This window comes from Meriones unguiculatus, chromosome 2 (genome assembly GCF_030254825.1).
Source record: "Meriones unguiculatus strain TT.TT164.6M chromosome 2, Bangor_MerUng_6.1, whole genome shotgun sequence".
Taxonomy (NCBI): Eukaryota; Metazoa; Chordata; class Mammalia; order Rodentia; family Muridae; genus Meriones; species Meriones unguiculatus.
Genome location: NC_083350.1, coordinates 126,763,063 through 126,778,804, shown reverse-complemented (window position 1 = coordinate 126,778,804; position 15,742 = coordinate 126,763,063). Strand labels below are relative to the sequence as shown.

Sequence of the window (15,742 nt, the reverse complement as noted above, 5' to 3'; positions counted from 1 at the left end):
TTTAGAATGTCTGCATTCCTCATCCTTCAATTTCTACATATCCCTCTAATTGCCTGAAGGATGGCTACCACTTCTGAGCACTTCCCTGGAAACCATCTCCTCCGGAAAAGCTTAATCTGCAAACAGGAGCCAAAGTCACCCATACATAATGTGTCAGTGATTGATGACACCAAGGACATTACCATTTTAATAAGGTCCGTCGGAATTGAGAGTCTAAGAATAGGTCGTCAGCCCTCGTGACTGACAGGAGGAGGATACACTTGACCAGCCTGAAGAGCTCTGGACGATTGATCTGCAGTCTTTTGGTCCAGAAACCAGGTGTTGTACAGCGCCAGAGGCTACGTGTTTTACACTGCCATCAGGATACAATGTAAGGTGGTGCTGTTCCAACACCACTGCCAAGAAAATTGGGTTCCCTTCGGGGCTTCTTTAGTCTCGTTAATAAAAGACTTTAAAAACAGAATCAGAAGGCTGCTCAAGGACCATTTTAGTAGCATTTGAAAGAAAAACAGCAGTTTCTGCAGGCTGTAAATCTTGGTGGGAAGAGAGAGATGGAAAGGAGAAGGGAATAGCGTTCCTTTTGAGTTAGGGTTCAAGAAAACCAGGCCATTCAGCAGTAAAGACCAGCTACATGATGGAAGAAGGGCTTCAGAAGACAAGTGTGGAGGTCCAGAGTCTTAGGAAAAGTGTTCGTTCGTGGACAAGCACAGCACACATTCAGCTACTGAAAATGATACAGAAACAGAAGGCAAATTATGCTGTTTGAATTTAGGACTCAAAAGAATGGAGCTGACTAAGCAGGTAAGGATGGTCTGCAAACTTCTTTCCGGAGGGAGGGGCTTCCTGGAGGTATCAGTACATTATCTCATTAGGGGGATAATGATTCCCCCCATCCCCTTAACACTTCAGGTCTTTCAGGTTTCCTTAAGGGGTAGTCTCTAGGCCTGGTGATTGACAGGCCCAGCTGGATTAACTCTTCAGGGAGGAGACAATAGTATGTAATGATCTAATCTCAGAATGGCATGTGTCCATTCAGGGCCAACGGTTTCTGTTGTTGCTCTATTTCATTTTGTTTCATTCAGGAGGCTTAAGGGGGAGGGGAGCATTTGTGATGTTGTCCCTTTTAGTGTTACCAGAGAACTGAGGGTGGGGGTGAAATCCAAAGTTCTCCCTGAGGCAAAGGTCCATCTTCTGTGGCTTCTAAAGCTACTAATCCCTGTCTAGCTCCCTAGCAATATGTTAGAGAGTGACAGCCAGAGCATCCGCTCCATTAAACAGCAATACTAACAGCTGCCCGGGCACGGGCAGCTTGGATTATCTTGCTCAGCAGCTCTCGCTTTACTGAAAGCATCCTCCATCTATCGCATCAGTATTTAGAGCTGACATTTGTCTCTCCCTCCAAGACAGAGATTCGCCCCTGAATCAACACGTGGAAAACATTGACGGGCAGCCTCTTGACTACTGAGTATAAAGCAAGCTCTCCGGGACTTGTTTCACGTCATTCTGTCCTGCGTGCTTGTCTCGTCGTTATTAATAAAAAGACTAAACGCGATTACGTGTAGTGGCCGCTTGCCACATACACTTCATCTCGTCTGCTCAGGCTTCCCGACAGCCTCTGGAGCAGTTATTATCCTTTGTTCTGTGGGTGGCGAGGACTAAGGTCACACACAGCTCTTCCAAGCTTGCTTGCCTCTTTTCTGGAAGATTCTAAGGAGAATGTGTGAAGGTTTTGGGACGACGAGACAAGAAAGAATCTGCATGCTCTGGCTACTTACCAGGACGCTTGAAGGTGCAGGGTTAGAAAACGGGCAACTTTGGAAACATCTGCGTTTTCTGTGAGCTATTTATTCATCTGGAGGTGAGTCAAGCATGACACAACCAGTTGCAGGATGTGAGGCCTAGAATCAACGCTACAGGGCTCAGCAGAAGTAGTTTAAACGGGGAAGAGCTTAGCTTTAGAAGCGCTCTTCCCAAAGCAAGCAATAATAGAGCATCAGTCTTACTGCCAGCCACGGGCTGAAAGGGTGTGATGTCAGAACCAGCCGCCCAAACAGACCCAATCTTAACCCCAGACTAATTTCTAAGCACACGTGTTAATTGGGTATTATTATTAGCTTTGCTTTCACAAGATAAACCAAGATTTCAGCCAGAAGAGGTCTGGCGGAGGGTTAACTATGGTTCTCTCTTCCTCCCTCCTACTCTTTCTCCTTCACCCTGCCTGAGAACCATCCCAATGCTAGCCCTAACTACCATCTATAGGCTTCACAGCCTTTCACATAGCTCATCTAACCTTGTGGGCTAGGTCTGATCAGCAGTACACAGTATTTTTGAGATGAATCCCCACTGAATTGCCAATATTTGCCTTGAATTCATGAACCCTCTGCCTCACCCTGTTGGGGATCTGTGTTCTTCCATGTGTGCTATCTCCCCTGCCTATTAGCTATCTTAAACTGAAATATGGCTCAGTCTAAGAGGAAGGAAAGAAGAAGGAGGAGGAGGAGGAAAAGAAGAAGGAAAAGAAGAAGACAGAGAGAATATGACTAATTTCAAATCATAGGAGGAGGATCCGAAATTAGTCATTTCTCCATTGATCCACCAAGGGGGATAGGACCCAGAACTGAGTACAGGCTTTCTGGGTTTTCTAGGATCCCAAAGAAAAACTCATCAATGAAAAGGGCACTGCATGGTTATTGTTTGCTCTAGGTCTTCTTTTTGACATCTGTAATAAAGTTAATAATAATTCGGGAGCTAAGAGATGGCTCAGTGGGTAAGGTGTTTGCCAAGTAAGCCTAAAGGGACCCACATTTGATCCCTCACACTCATGAAGAAGCCATCTGCAGCAGCATGCACCTGTAATCAGGGTGCGAAGGCAGAGATAGGAGGATCCCTGGACCCCGCTGGCCGGGCAGCCCAGCCCAGTCAGCAAGCTTCATGTTCCTTGAGAGACCCTCTCTTCAGTTCATTCTCTCGCTATTGCCGTTCTCCACCTGGCGGGAACCTGGATGGTGGTTCTTTATTCGGCAGGTCAACTGCTGCCGAGGCAGTTCTGCGCACTGGTGAAAGGAGAAGCTCCACCTAGCCAACTGACTGGCAGTCGAGCCCCAGGTGGTCCAGAAGCTCACGGCAGCTGGGCAGGCTACAGTTAGCCTAGCTGGCAGCCAAGCCCCAGGGATTCAGCAGTAAATCTCCAGGGAGGAGGGAAGTCCTCCCATCCCCAGAATAAATGACGAATCTCAGGCAGCCATGATGAAAGCTGATGGTATCACACAGCACACACAATCCCAGCACATTTATTTCATGTGGAATCCGGGACTTATAAACTTCGGGAAGAGGAAGGGTTTTCTGGGTGAATGTGTTTGATTTGATGGAGTCAGGGGTGCTAGGGAAATTTGATTTACATATCTCTTTTACATGCAGTAGCACAGTCTTATCACAAGAAGAAGAACACAGTACTTAATTATCCTATGGATGGGGGAAAATCTCCAAGTATAATTGAAGATCGTTCATGAAAAATAAGATCTCCTTAGCATAGGGTGGAGTATTTCCAGGACTCTCCAGGTGCCTGCTGAGCAGGTTTCTTTTATCAGGAAAGGGTCTAGCCTATAATCCTCCCTGGGGTCTATATGATGCTCCTTATGAGATCTGGGGTTACCAGATCAGGTGAAGAGAGAGAACCCTGCTGAGAAAAAGGAGTCCACTGTAATGGACAGAGCACAGAGGCTATCCGGAAGTGTCAGACTTCAACCTTATCCTGCAGAGTTCCACATGCTCTAATAAAATACCCTGGCAGAGAAGGAAAGGATTTATTTGGCTAACACAGGTCACAGACCACCATCAAAAAAAATCAGGGTAGGAACACAAGCAGGAAACTGAAGGCAGGCCTGGTTGCTGTTCTTCTCTGCCCAGGGAACATACTGACAACCCTTGGAAGTACATTAAGAACCAGAATGAGGGGCTAGAAAGATGGCTCAGGGTTTAAGAGCACTAACCACTCTTCCAAAGGATCCTGGTTCAATTCCCAGCACCCACACGGCAGCTCACAACTGTCTGCAACTCCAGTTCCAGGGGTTCTGACACCCTCACACAGACATACACGCAAACAAAACACAAATGCACATAAGAAATAAAATAAGATTTTAAAAAGGGGTGGAGGAACCATGATGAACTCTGCTTGCTGACTCAGTAACTGGGTTATGCTTGAGGAAGCTTCTTTATACGGTCCAGATCATCTGCCCAGAGAATGGTGCCACTCACAGTGGTCTGGGCCCTCCTACATCAATACACAATCAAGATACTCCTCCTTCCCCAGGAGATACAATGAAAGGCCAATCTGAGCTAGGCGATTTCTAAACCATTCAATGAGTCTAGGCTCTGTCAAATTGAGTTCATGTTAACCAGGAAAGCCTATCTCAAAAAAATAAGGTAGAGAGCAACTGAGGAAGAGATCTGATGTCTGGTTTTGCACATTCATACATGTTCATGTGTATTCAAAGATACGTATATTCACATATACTCACAAAAAATAGAAACAATTTATTGCATTCTAACAGTGTTCTACCATTAGCTTCATCTTCCACCCATAAAACATCTCTCTAACAGCATTTCCCCCATATTACCATTTATTTTTTATTTCATCATCATCATCATTATACATATGATGGGAGGGGACGCACATGTGCCACCTACCATGTTCATATGAACATCACAAGACAACTTTCTGAAGTCATGTTTTGGGTTCTGTTTTGTTTTGTTTTTTTCTTCTTCTACTACTTTCTATGAGTCCTGCAAAGTCCTGAGCAGCAATCACTCTGTCCACTGAAGCTATATTGTCAGCCCTATTGCTTCTTACGTTTCTGGACATTCATTGCAGACGTCACTGTCACTCAATCCCCATCTTTCCCCCTGATGTGCACAGAGCATTAGCCATGCTAGATGAGAGGTCCATCTTCCTACATGTCCTGTCTGTGCCTAGGAGTGATTCTCCCTGGCTGGAGATGAGCTTCGGAAGGAGATAGCTTTCATGAAGCACACAGTCTCTACTGGAGAAGCCATCGCATCACCATACAAGCTCATTGTCAACAGAAAACGGCTCTGTCTGCTGGAAGTGAAAAGGAGAAGAAAGGTTTTAAATTACTGTGATCCCTGTTTAAGTCAATAATCAGCTGTCAAGAACCAATTATTCAGCTTAAGGACTCTTCCCGCTCCTGCATTTCCCACCCCCTTGTTGTCTGCCTAGCATTTGCAATCGTGGCTGTCATCTTCTACAGGGGGTACTAGCAGAAAAGAAAGAAGGTAATGGTCAAAATAAAATGGCTTAAGTGTTTGCCCAAGCACCAGCTTTGTGACAGAGCGAGTAACTAGGAGCCACAGAGCCCTGCTTGTGGGTTGCTGGACAAATGCTGGAGTGAGAATGTGTACAGACATTCACACATGCACACGCATGCACACACACGCACACACGGGTGTGTATAAAGTGAGAGGGCAGTTGGGCAGTTAGTGTGAAGAGGAGGCAAGGAGGTAAAGACAACAGAATGGAGAGGGACTCTCACACTTGAAGCCCAAGAATAAAAAGAGAAGGAGATAAAAAAGAAAACACTCAGAGGGGACAGCAGGCATATAGGCAGCAGGGTGCGGAAGTGTGTGTGTTTGGGGACTAGTGAGTGGATAGCAACAGATAGGGAGGAGGGACAGGAGAGCATTTCCTGAGGGCTCTGTGAATGGTGACCCAACACCTGAGTCTGTTCTGAGACTGTTCTTCTGGTCAGTACGTCATCAATAGTGTTGCTATGACACCCTCTTCACTCTCAAAAGTATCTGCCTCTGGGAATCAAGGGATTCTCAGCAGGTAAAAGCTCTTGCTGGGCAAGCCTGATGACTTGAGATCAATCGCCAGGTTGGAGGGAGACTCCAACTCCCAAGGTTGTCTCTGACTTCCTTATGCTTGCTGTGGCATGTGCGTGCTCATATTTACAAACACACACAGAAAGAGGGGGGAGGGGGAGAGGAGAGCAAGGAGAGGAGAGGAGAGGGAAGGTAAGAGAAATAAACAGAGGGAGAGGTAGAGGGAGGCGTAGGGAGAGAGATGTAAAATAAAAACCTGGGAGTATCTTATTCTGGGCATTAAATTCCATCGCCATGAGCTGACACACATAGATCTTCACTCTCTCCTGCCTTGTGTGGAAACTCATCCTTAAATGATCATGTTCCTTGGTTAAGTTTGGGCTCCCCATGAAAACTACTGAAAATATCACCCCCCACAGCAACACAGATTGGAAACAAAAGCGCACACTTCTGGTTGTGGAGGGACAGCGCCTGGGCCCAAACGGTACTGCATTCTCACCGTGTTAGGATAGTTCTGTTTTTTTTGTTTTTGGTTTTGGTTTTTTTTCAATCCTGAACCATTAACTTAGAACTCTGCGTTTCTGCCGTTGTCTCAAACGCAGTAAGCTGGTCCACCCCGCTGATGGGTGACCGAGCCTCCGAGCCTCAGCAGCAGATAGCAGTGTTTTGTCCCATCACTTCCGACAGCAGTCAGCCTCCACGACAGTCACCCGGGACTTTTGCTTCCAGAGCATCCACCTCCTGGCGAGTTCCCCTCCAACACTGCACCGGCTGCTGTGGGTGTGTCCACCAGAATGACAATGTCACTCCCGAGCTGACGCCAGAAGGGACATGGTGGCTCTGGTTATCCTCGTTGTTCACCTGCTCCACACGGTGGAGTCCACTGTGGAGAGAGAGCTACACAAGGAGGAACCAAAGCATCCGGCCGGCGAGTGGGCTTCAGGAAATGAAGCTTCTAGCTTCAGCCACTTGATCCAATGACCGAAGGCCCAGTAGCATCCTGAATGTCACCTCACAAAAGCTCTGAGCCACAGTCATTCAACCGAGCTCACCCTCTCGCCCTCAGAAACGTTGGAAGAAATAAACATCGTTGTTCTTACCCACTAGGTTTAGAAGAGGGGCTCTTTATTCCACAGCAATAGCTGACTAATAGCGCAAGTGATTTTTTTATTTTAATTTTCTTGAGATTATAATATAATTACATCATTTCCCCCTTCCATTTCCTCCCTCCAAGCCTTTCCATCCTCCTACTCTCAAATTCATGGCCTCTTTTTCTTTAATAATTGGTGTCTGTGTGTGTGCGTGAGTGTGTGTGTGTGTGTATGTGTGTGTGTGTGTCAGTCTGTGTTACCCGTCTTCAGGAATGACCGCACAGCTTTGGAAAACCAGCTGGTGTGCTCATACACTATTTCTATCACTCTCAGCATTCCTTAGTCGCCTGTGGTTCTTTGTCTAGGGTTGAGGCCTCCAGAGCGTTCCCCCTTCCGTATTAGCTCGTGGGTTGGTATTGTCCTTATTCATATCGTGTTTAGGCAGCCGTGCTGCTAAGATTCTATGGGTGTAACTTCCAACATTTCTAAGAGACACATCTCACAGCAAACTCCCTGGTCCCCGGTCCTCTAGTTCTTGCCTCTTCTTCTGCAATGATCCCTGAGCCTCAAGTGCAGGAATTGCACTGTAGGTGGATCCATTGTGACAGGGTTCCATGGCTAGATACCACAGAAAACCGCAAATGATTTCTTTTTTTCCAAGGTTTATTTCTTTTTATATGTGTTTTGCCAGCATGTGTGTGTATGCACCACCTGGATTGTGAGGTCAGAAGAGGGAAGGTATCAGATCCACCAGAATCATAGTTGCAGATGGTTATTAACTGCCTGTGGGTGCTGGGAACTGAATCGGGGTCTTCTACAAGAGCAACAGGTGCTCTTAACTACTGAGACATTTCTCCAGCCCCACAACTGATTTCCTTATTAATAATATTCCTTTTCTGGCTCTCTGGACAGCTGAGCTTATATCACTGCCACAAAGGAAGAAATATTGTAAGAAGTTTAAAAAAACGTTAATTTATCCTTTAACAATTTCATACATGTATATTATCATAAGTACCCCACACCACCCCTCCTAAACCTCTTCCTATTCCCACAGGTTCCCTTCACCATCCCAACAAACCTACCTCCTGTTTCATGAGGAGGAGGGCTGGCTACTGAATATTATTAACAGTTTTAAGAAAGGAAGTGAGAAGTGAGCTCAGGTTCTTGACATTTCACACATTTATGAGAATGTGTGATGGGTTACTTGACATTTATGAGAAGGTGTGATAGGTTACTTTTAATTGAAAACTTGAAACAATCTAAAGTAGCATTTCTCAACCTATGGGTCCCAATCTTTTTGGAGGCCAAACAACCCTTTCACAGGGGTCAGTTGAGACCATTGGAAAACACAGATATTTACATTATGATTCATAACAATAGCAAGCTGTTATGTTGTTATGTTATGTTATGTTATGTTATGTTATGTGATGTTGTATTGTGATGTGACGTGACGTGACGTGACATGACATGATGTGATGTGATGTGATGTTATAAAGCAGCAACAAAAATAATATGGTTGGGGTACACCACAACTTGAGGAACTGTGTTAAAGTGTCACAGCACTAGGAAGGTTGAGAACCACTGCTCTAAAGTCTCAATAAGGGATTGTCTAGTTCCAGTTGGCCTCTGAGCATGTCTGTGAGGGATTGGTTGATGACATTAATTGATATGGGAAAACCTGGCCCACTGTGGGCAGCACCATCCTCTTGGTTTGGGTACTAAAGTGAGCTAAGTGATAAGAATTCATGCATCCATTCTCTCTGCTCTTAACTGTGGACGGGATGGGACTAGCTGCTTCTGGAGCCTTCGGCCTTGACTTCCCCGCCACAATTGGCAGTGTCCTGGGATTGTGAGCTAAAATAAATCCTTTCTCCCCAAGTTTCTTTTGTTGGCGTGTTTCATCAGAGTAACCAGAAACAAGACTTGAGCAGAGGGAAGGAGAGATGTTCAGGATCGAGGTCAGGTTTCCTGAGAAGTTGGTGAGTCGACCGAAAGCTAGCATATCTAGGAGAGAAGGCTGTTGATTCTGGGTCAGACTATGGAAAGCCAAATTCCCAGAGCACCCTGAAATAGTATAGAAATTTGGCAACTTGTTTTGCTGTTTCAGATCCCTTATCTGGAGAATGCAATTGGTGATATTTTTAGCTGAAAGTCTCTGAATTCCCACCTAGCAATGTCTTAAATAAATGTCTTCTTCCCATGACTGAAAAATGTGGCTATTGGGGTAATGTTAGCTGCTCAAAGACACCCTTGAGATCCCAAATTTCTTTACTTTTATAACCACGTTGGCTTGTCACCTCATGCTTCCAAGATAGTCGTCACAGCTCCAGCCCTCACATTTGTATCTAGAAAGACAAAAGCAAATACAGATGAGAGAGGTTGCTTTAAGATTTGTTTTATTTTATTTTGTATATGTATATATGTCCATGTACATAGGCTCTCCCTGGAACTGGAGGTATAGGCAGCTGGGAGATGGAAGCTAATAATCAAACTCAAGTCGTTTGCCCTCTTAACCTCTGAGCCATCTGTCCAGTCCTCAGCCGAGAGCTTTAAACTACGTTTGTATCATTTTATCAAATAAAAGTCAGCTGTTTTGTGATGGAAGTCACCTTAGCATTAATGGTGGCTGGAAAAGTACAGATACGTTGACACCAAATAAAAGATGAGTTGGGCTAAGAAGGGCGGGAACTGGAGAAACAATAAGGGTGCATTTGCTTTGATTGTTTGAGGCCAGGACTGAAACATTCTTTCAGCTGGCAGACCCTGGCGCTTAGCCAGTGTCCGTAGCTGCTGAAGTTAATAATCCGGGCACAGATGTTTCATCATGAACATGGCAGGAGAATAACTTTAAGAACCAATTAAGCCAAAGGGCCTGAAAGAAAGATGAAACTATTGCTTTAATAGAAAGCCAGGATTTGGCACTGCCTTTTTTCATTACCTTTATTTCTCCTCTTTCTCACAGTGACAAAAGAATGTGTTTCCCCCATCCTCTACTTTTTAAATTATTTCTAAACTGCAAACTTCGCCATTTGAAAATTCTCACCGTGAGAAAACAAACGTGTTTTTAAATCCACTCGATGTGAACGCCACCTGCAGCAATTCTCCTCCCAGGGGGCAGCCTGCATGGTGCGGGGTCACCTGAGCTGACCACTGGCCTTGCTCTTCACAGTATGCCTGCTTTAGATACAGCTCAGCGGGCGAAGAAGAAATACTGCCTGTGGCTATAGCAAAATTAATTGCAGCACTGCAGTCACTAGATGTTTCCGTAGCTGGGGGGGCAACAGAGACACCCAAAACGTTGTTACTCATTGCCGGACAATCTATATGATTCATAAAATTAGCAAGGCTGTCTTCCCTAACCAAAGACAGCAGCAATTCAGGGGCCAGGACACAAAGACACAGCAGTTACGTCATGTGAAGGCTGGAGAGACAAGCTGTGGTAGACAGAGATTTTAAAGGAAAGGGAGGTTCTAGGTACCTGTTCAAAAGAACGGAAAACAGGGCTTAGGAGGGATGCTTGCTCACCCATCAAAGAATGAACGACTTAGCAAGCATACACTCCCAGCTCCACGCTGTGTGCTAAAATGTGCGCACGTGCAAAACTACCCCACCACTATCCGCAAAGTCCTTGAACGTTTGGTCACAGAGGAAAAGGATGGACAAACTAGAAGAGCCTTCTAGCGCTTCCTAGGAACAGTTAACATCTTTCAACCACCTTGCAGAGTCTTGTTGTTCTGTGGTTTGTCTTTCTTTCCCTTTTCACAGTAAATATGCACTGCATTTGTGATTGGTGGGGAGGGACCACCCACTGTAAAATGGGCAGCTGAGGGTGACTGGCCTGGTTCCCTCTGCCCCTTAACGCACACCCCGGACCCCAGATGAAGGCAACAATCTCCCCTGAGGTTTGTTTCTGCTCAAAAGCCTGAAGCATCGGCTCTTATCTTTCACTTCCGGGCATCTAGGTAACTCTGGGTCAGCTCTTGACATTCCAACCTGGGTTAGCTTTGCTGCTGCTGCTGTGGCTCCTGGGGACTCAGGTGACAAGCTGGAGCTGTCACTCTGTGAGCTGCTTCTGGGGCGTCAGGCAGACAGCCTAACTCCAGTTGTTTCTGACTGGCTGGGCTTACATTTCTCTTGTTGTTTTTTTTTGGAGAAAATAGGGGTCTCTCACTGAAGTGTTAGCAGAATGACTGAATTTTAATGGAATCCAATTGTCCCCCATGGTTATCTCAAAGGAGCTGTGGTCGTAAAAGTTAATTAAGTTAGATTCATTTGCATATTCCAGACTTTTTTTTTTTTTTTTTCCATTTTAAAGAGAAAATGTGTCTCAGCCTGGTGGGGATTAGGACACACGACAGTCTCCGGGTGGCTTGGTTTGTAGGAATTAGAATAGCGGCCTATTATTTTAATCCTCTGGCTTCACCCTGTGCTCTCTGCCTCCTTCAGGAGAGGGCTGACACAGGAGGTAAACGGTGTCTCTCTTTCAGAGGTAGAACAAACCCTTTGGAAGAAAAGATTTGCCATGCCAAGCCATGGAAGTAGTTTTCTAGACAAAAGGTGACTTCAGACCCTTCGGCAGGGTTAGGGTAGCAACATTTACAACCACGGGACTGCCTAATGGGCGAGCGCCTTTGTGAGCATGCTTGAATGCTTATTGGCGGCCAGAGTGCGACTTCATTTATTATGGTCAGAGGAAGGGAACAAGTGGACCCTGAGAGGATGTCTCGTCTGCCCCGCTACCTGGGGTAAGCCGAAAATAACCGCCTGAAATGGAACTCTGGCCTCTTTTCTGCAGCCCCTGGGGAAGCTTTTCCACAACATCCTCTGTTATCCGACCCATTTCTAGCAAACTTTTATATCCTACCAGAAAGCTTCCCCTGTGTCAAAACTCTCTTCCCGCTGCTGCTGACTAACCATTTATTCTCACATGCAAATGGAGCCAATGGGGTTGGGGGGTCAGGCCTGTCCCCCCACCACCACCACCACCACAGCCTCCGAATTCCTGCCAGTGCCTGGGTCAGTCGATGGAGACTGATGTCTGCCCAACTTCCGCCAGCCACTCCTGCTTGCTAACAAATAAAGGCTGACGATCTCCATCCTCACCTTGTGAGAAGAGGGGATCAATGTATTCTTCTCAATGATGCCAAGTTCTTGAGCAGTAAAAGGGAGAGAGCCTGCCCACCCTCCCCCTAAGCACAGAGATTTTACAAGTGACTCCAATGTGAAACTTATAGGAAGTACAATTACCAAGAGGCATCCTCAGACCAGCTTCGAGCACAGGAGCGCTTTCTGAATAAAGTGATATTTCATGTGAAACCTCGAGAGAGATGACTGGGGGTTACCAAAGTGGGGAGGGAACAGCATGTGTGCCATCCTTACCGAGAGGGCGAGTGTGGCCAGTTTGAGGGTTGGCGGTGCAGTTTAGACGACAGGACGGACCTGGCGGTGAGCAAGTTCTGGAGTCCTCAGGTGTCAGTCACCATCTGCACCTGCTCACACGTGCCCAGCGCCTTGGTCCTGCCTGGGTGGACTGAGAACACTGAGCTCCTGAACCCTCAGAAAACAAGCCAAGCACCACCTCCGCGCCCAGGCAGCCTGGGCTGTGCAGAGATGCCAGGATTCGGCGTGGCACAGGGCAATGGCTTGGGTAGCACGTGGTTTGGCAAGTCTGCTTTCAGGGTCTCCAAACCCCGGTCTGTCAAGGGGGTGGTGGTGGGAGGGGGAGGGTTAGATACAGGTGTTTAACTTGGACTTCTGGAGTCAGCAGCGTTAGTCCCCGAATAGCTCTTAAGTGGGTCATGTCAGGACTGACCAGCCTACATTCGGGAGCCAGGAGGGGTATCAACCAGTCCGTAGACCTCTCTCCACTTGCTTTTGCTTTACTCTGGTGAAGTATTCATGGCATAACGCTCGCCGTTTTGAGCCTGTTAAAGCACATGAGTCAACCCTTGTTGCACAGCTCACAACTCGTGCCGCCCTGTTGCTAAAATATTCCCCCTTCCATTTCACTCTTACGAGTTTGGGCACGTGCTATGAATATTTACAATCCAGGCATCTGACCATCATCGTGACTCTAGAAAAGTTTTAATATACGATGTTTAATATTTTTTCAGAATTTCACACATGCATACAGTGAATTTTGATGGTATTCATGCCTGCTTTCCCACTCAAACTTTTTCCAACTCCCCCCGACACCTGCCTTCCAACTTAATGTATTTTTTTAATAACTCACTGTCCAATTATTGCTGCCCATACACACACGAATGTGGCCATCACGACTTTTTTGTATTCCTTGAAAGACCAGACCAGTTACAGCTCTTACAGCAACTAATGATGGCTTCTATCCCCTCATGAATGAAAGTGGAGGTGACAGTAACATCCTCCCACTCTGCCTCCAAAACAGCAGTTCTCAACCTTCCCAATGCCACAACCCTTTAATACAGTTCCTCCTGTTGGCGACCCCCAACCATAAAGTTACTTTTGTTGCTATTTCATATCTCTAATTTTGCTACTGTTATGAATCGTAATGTAAATATTTTTGGAGATAGAGGGTTGCAAAGGGGTCACAGCCCACCAGTTGAGAACCACTGCTCTAAAAAAAAAGTCATCTTGTACCCAGGCACAGTGACCTAGGCCTTTAATCACAGCACTCAGGGAGGCAGAGGCATGAGTTGGAGGCCAGCCTGGTCTACAAAGTGAGTTCAGAACAGCCAAGGCTACACAGAGAAACACTGTCTCCAAATAAATAAATAGATAGATAAATAAATAAATAAATAAATAAATAAATAAATAAATAAAACACAAACCAAAAAATCACTTTGTTCAAGATCATAGAGCTTAATACCCCAAATTATTGCACCTACCACACCAAGCCAGTTGCTTTGCTCATTGTCTCACAGGTAGGCAATGCCATCCCCATTTCCCCCACAAATAAAAAGTAGAATCTGACTTCCATCTCTCCCAGAAACAACTTTCAGGGACTGACCGGTAGATCTGAAAAGGATGAAAGCAAAGGAAGACACAGACTGAATTTAAGCTCAGCTACTAGGTTAGATTGCTGCTGTCACATGCTTCCTCCTCACTCTTCCATCTCGGTCATTTCCTCTCTCTCTCTCTCTCTCTCTCTCTCTCTCTCTCTCTCTCTCTCTCTCTCTTGGAACTGACAGAACTGAATCCACTGCCTCACTTTTTCAGGATGGCACGTGCTTTCATCACTTAATTAAGAATTAATTCCGAGAGCATCGGGGAGCCTAGCAGTCAGGAAGGGTTAATAGGCAGAGGAAGGGTTGAACTCCCATACCTCAGGGGGTGACAGAAGGCCAGGAAGAATGAGGTTTGGAAAACTCCCAGCAACCAGAAGCCTTCTCTGTGAGTCTTAATAGGACCAAAAATAAATGTTGAGACCAGGAAACTGTCAGGCAAATTAATGTGAAGGGCGCAGGGTTTGTCTTCTCTCAACAGGTAAGAACCGAAAGCACACAGCAGGAGAGTGGGTTAAGAATACCCACTCTTAATGGCGGTCGTTAATTGCCGCTCACCCAATACAGAGGGCGTGGTACCCGGGAGGGCTCCAAGCAAGAGCTGAGAACACCCACAGAAGCGAAGCTACGCATGCTCCAGGACCTTTAAAGTCGCAACATGCAAACAAATTAGAATACTAATATGTATGTGAGTATGTGTGAGTTTTCTATAACATACATAACAGTATTATGTATACTATAATCATGTCAAAATTTTGTATTTATATTGTAAATTTTATTGTACATAAAATAAAATTTTAAGTAAAAATTGATTTTACATTTATATTTATATTGTAGATTTATATTTATAAATATATTTATACTTGTTATATTATTAATATTATATAAATTTATAGCTATAAATGTTATATTTATTATAGCAATTATTACTATAGTAATATGTAATATGTATGTCCAAAGATTTTTTTCTAGAAAGCAAATATGTACCCCTTGGAGTAGTAAACATCCTTACTTTGACTCGCATAGCTCACCGGTTTCTCTCCCAAGCCTCCTCTCTCCCACTCCCCCAGGAGCACCCCACAGAACAGTTTGAATGCTTTTCACCTGCCAGGCTCTTTCCTCCACCTCCAGGGATGCAGCTTTGGTCCCTCGGCATATGTACCATCTCCCGGTCACACATAACCACCCCTTGCCAACCTCTCCATCCTTGTCAGCTTTTCCTGTTACAAAATCTACTCTTCAAGAGCAGGGTCCACATTGCCCTGGCCTGCTGTTAAGACCACTGATGAACACAGTCCTAAACTAACGAGTGTATGAATGTTAGTGACCACCTACATTACAAACTACCTAAGAAGATCGTAAATTCGAAGGTCATTTTTAGCTACAAAGCGTGCTAAAGATATCTAAAGATACAGGTTGCCTTATCTTAATTAATTGGTTTGATTAATTAATTAATTAAAGAACAAGGGGAAGGGTTATTTTAGGTGACCATACCCAGTTAAAAATAGATCCTATTTTTTGACGCTTCCTGAAGGCTGGGATTACAGGCATGCGTCACCACACATCCATGGCATTTGTGGTGCTGGGGACAGAAGCCAGAACTTCTGGCTTACTAGGCAGGCATTATGTCCGCTGAGCTACACCCCCAGCCAGAACACTCCTCTTTTCCAATATTGTAAATTTAAATGACCAGGGACATTACAGCCTCAAAGTCCCTCCAAAGCAGCACTTAGGGTTGTGTTTTATTAAATAATTAAGAGTTGTTAGGATCTCCCTGTTAACCACCCCAGCCAAGGAAGTGCCCTCAGAAAGAGAACCCTGGGAGCATGT

The 15,742-nt window shown here is 45.4% G+C and overlaps 1 long non-coding RNA gene across 1 annotated transcript; it reads left to right on the top strand.

The window, feature by feature from the left end:
• The first annotated feature begins 316 nt into the window (after nucleotides 1-316).
• Nucleotides 317-7,430, top strand: LOC132652451 (uncharacterized). The gene is made up of 3 exons (XR_009590034.1): nucleotides 317-801; nucleotides 1,404-1,858; nucleotides 6,444-7,430. It is a non-coding gene; the product is annotated as an uncharacterized LOC132652451 (long non-coding RNA).
• Nucleotides 7,431-15,742: the final 8,312 nt, after the last annotated feature.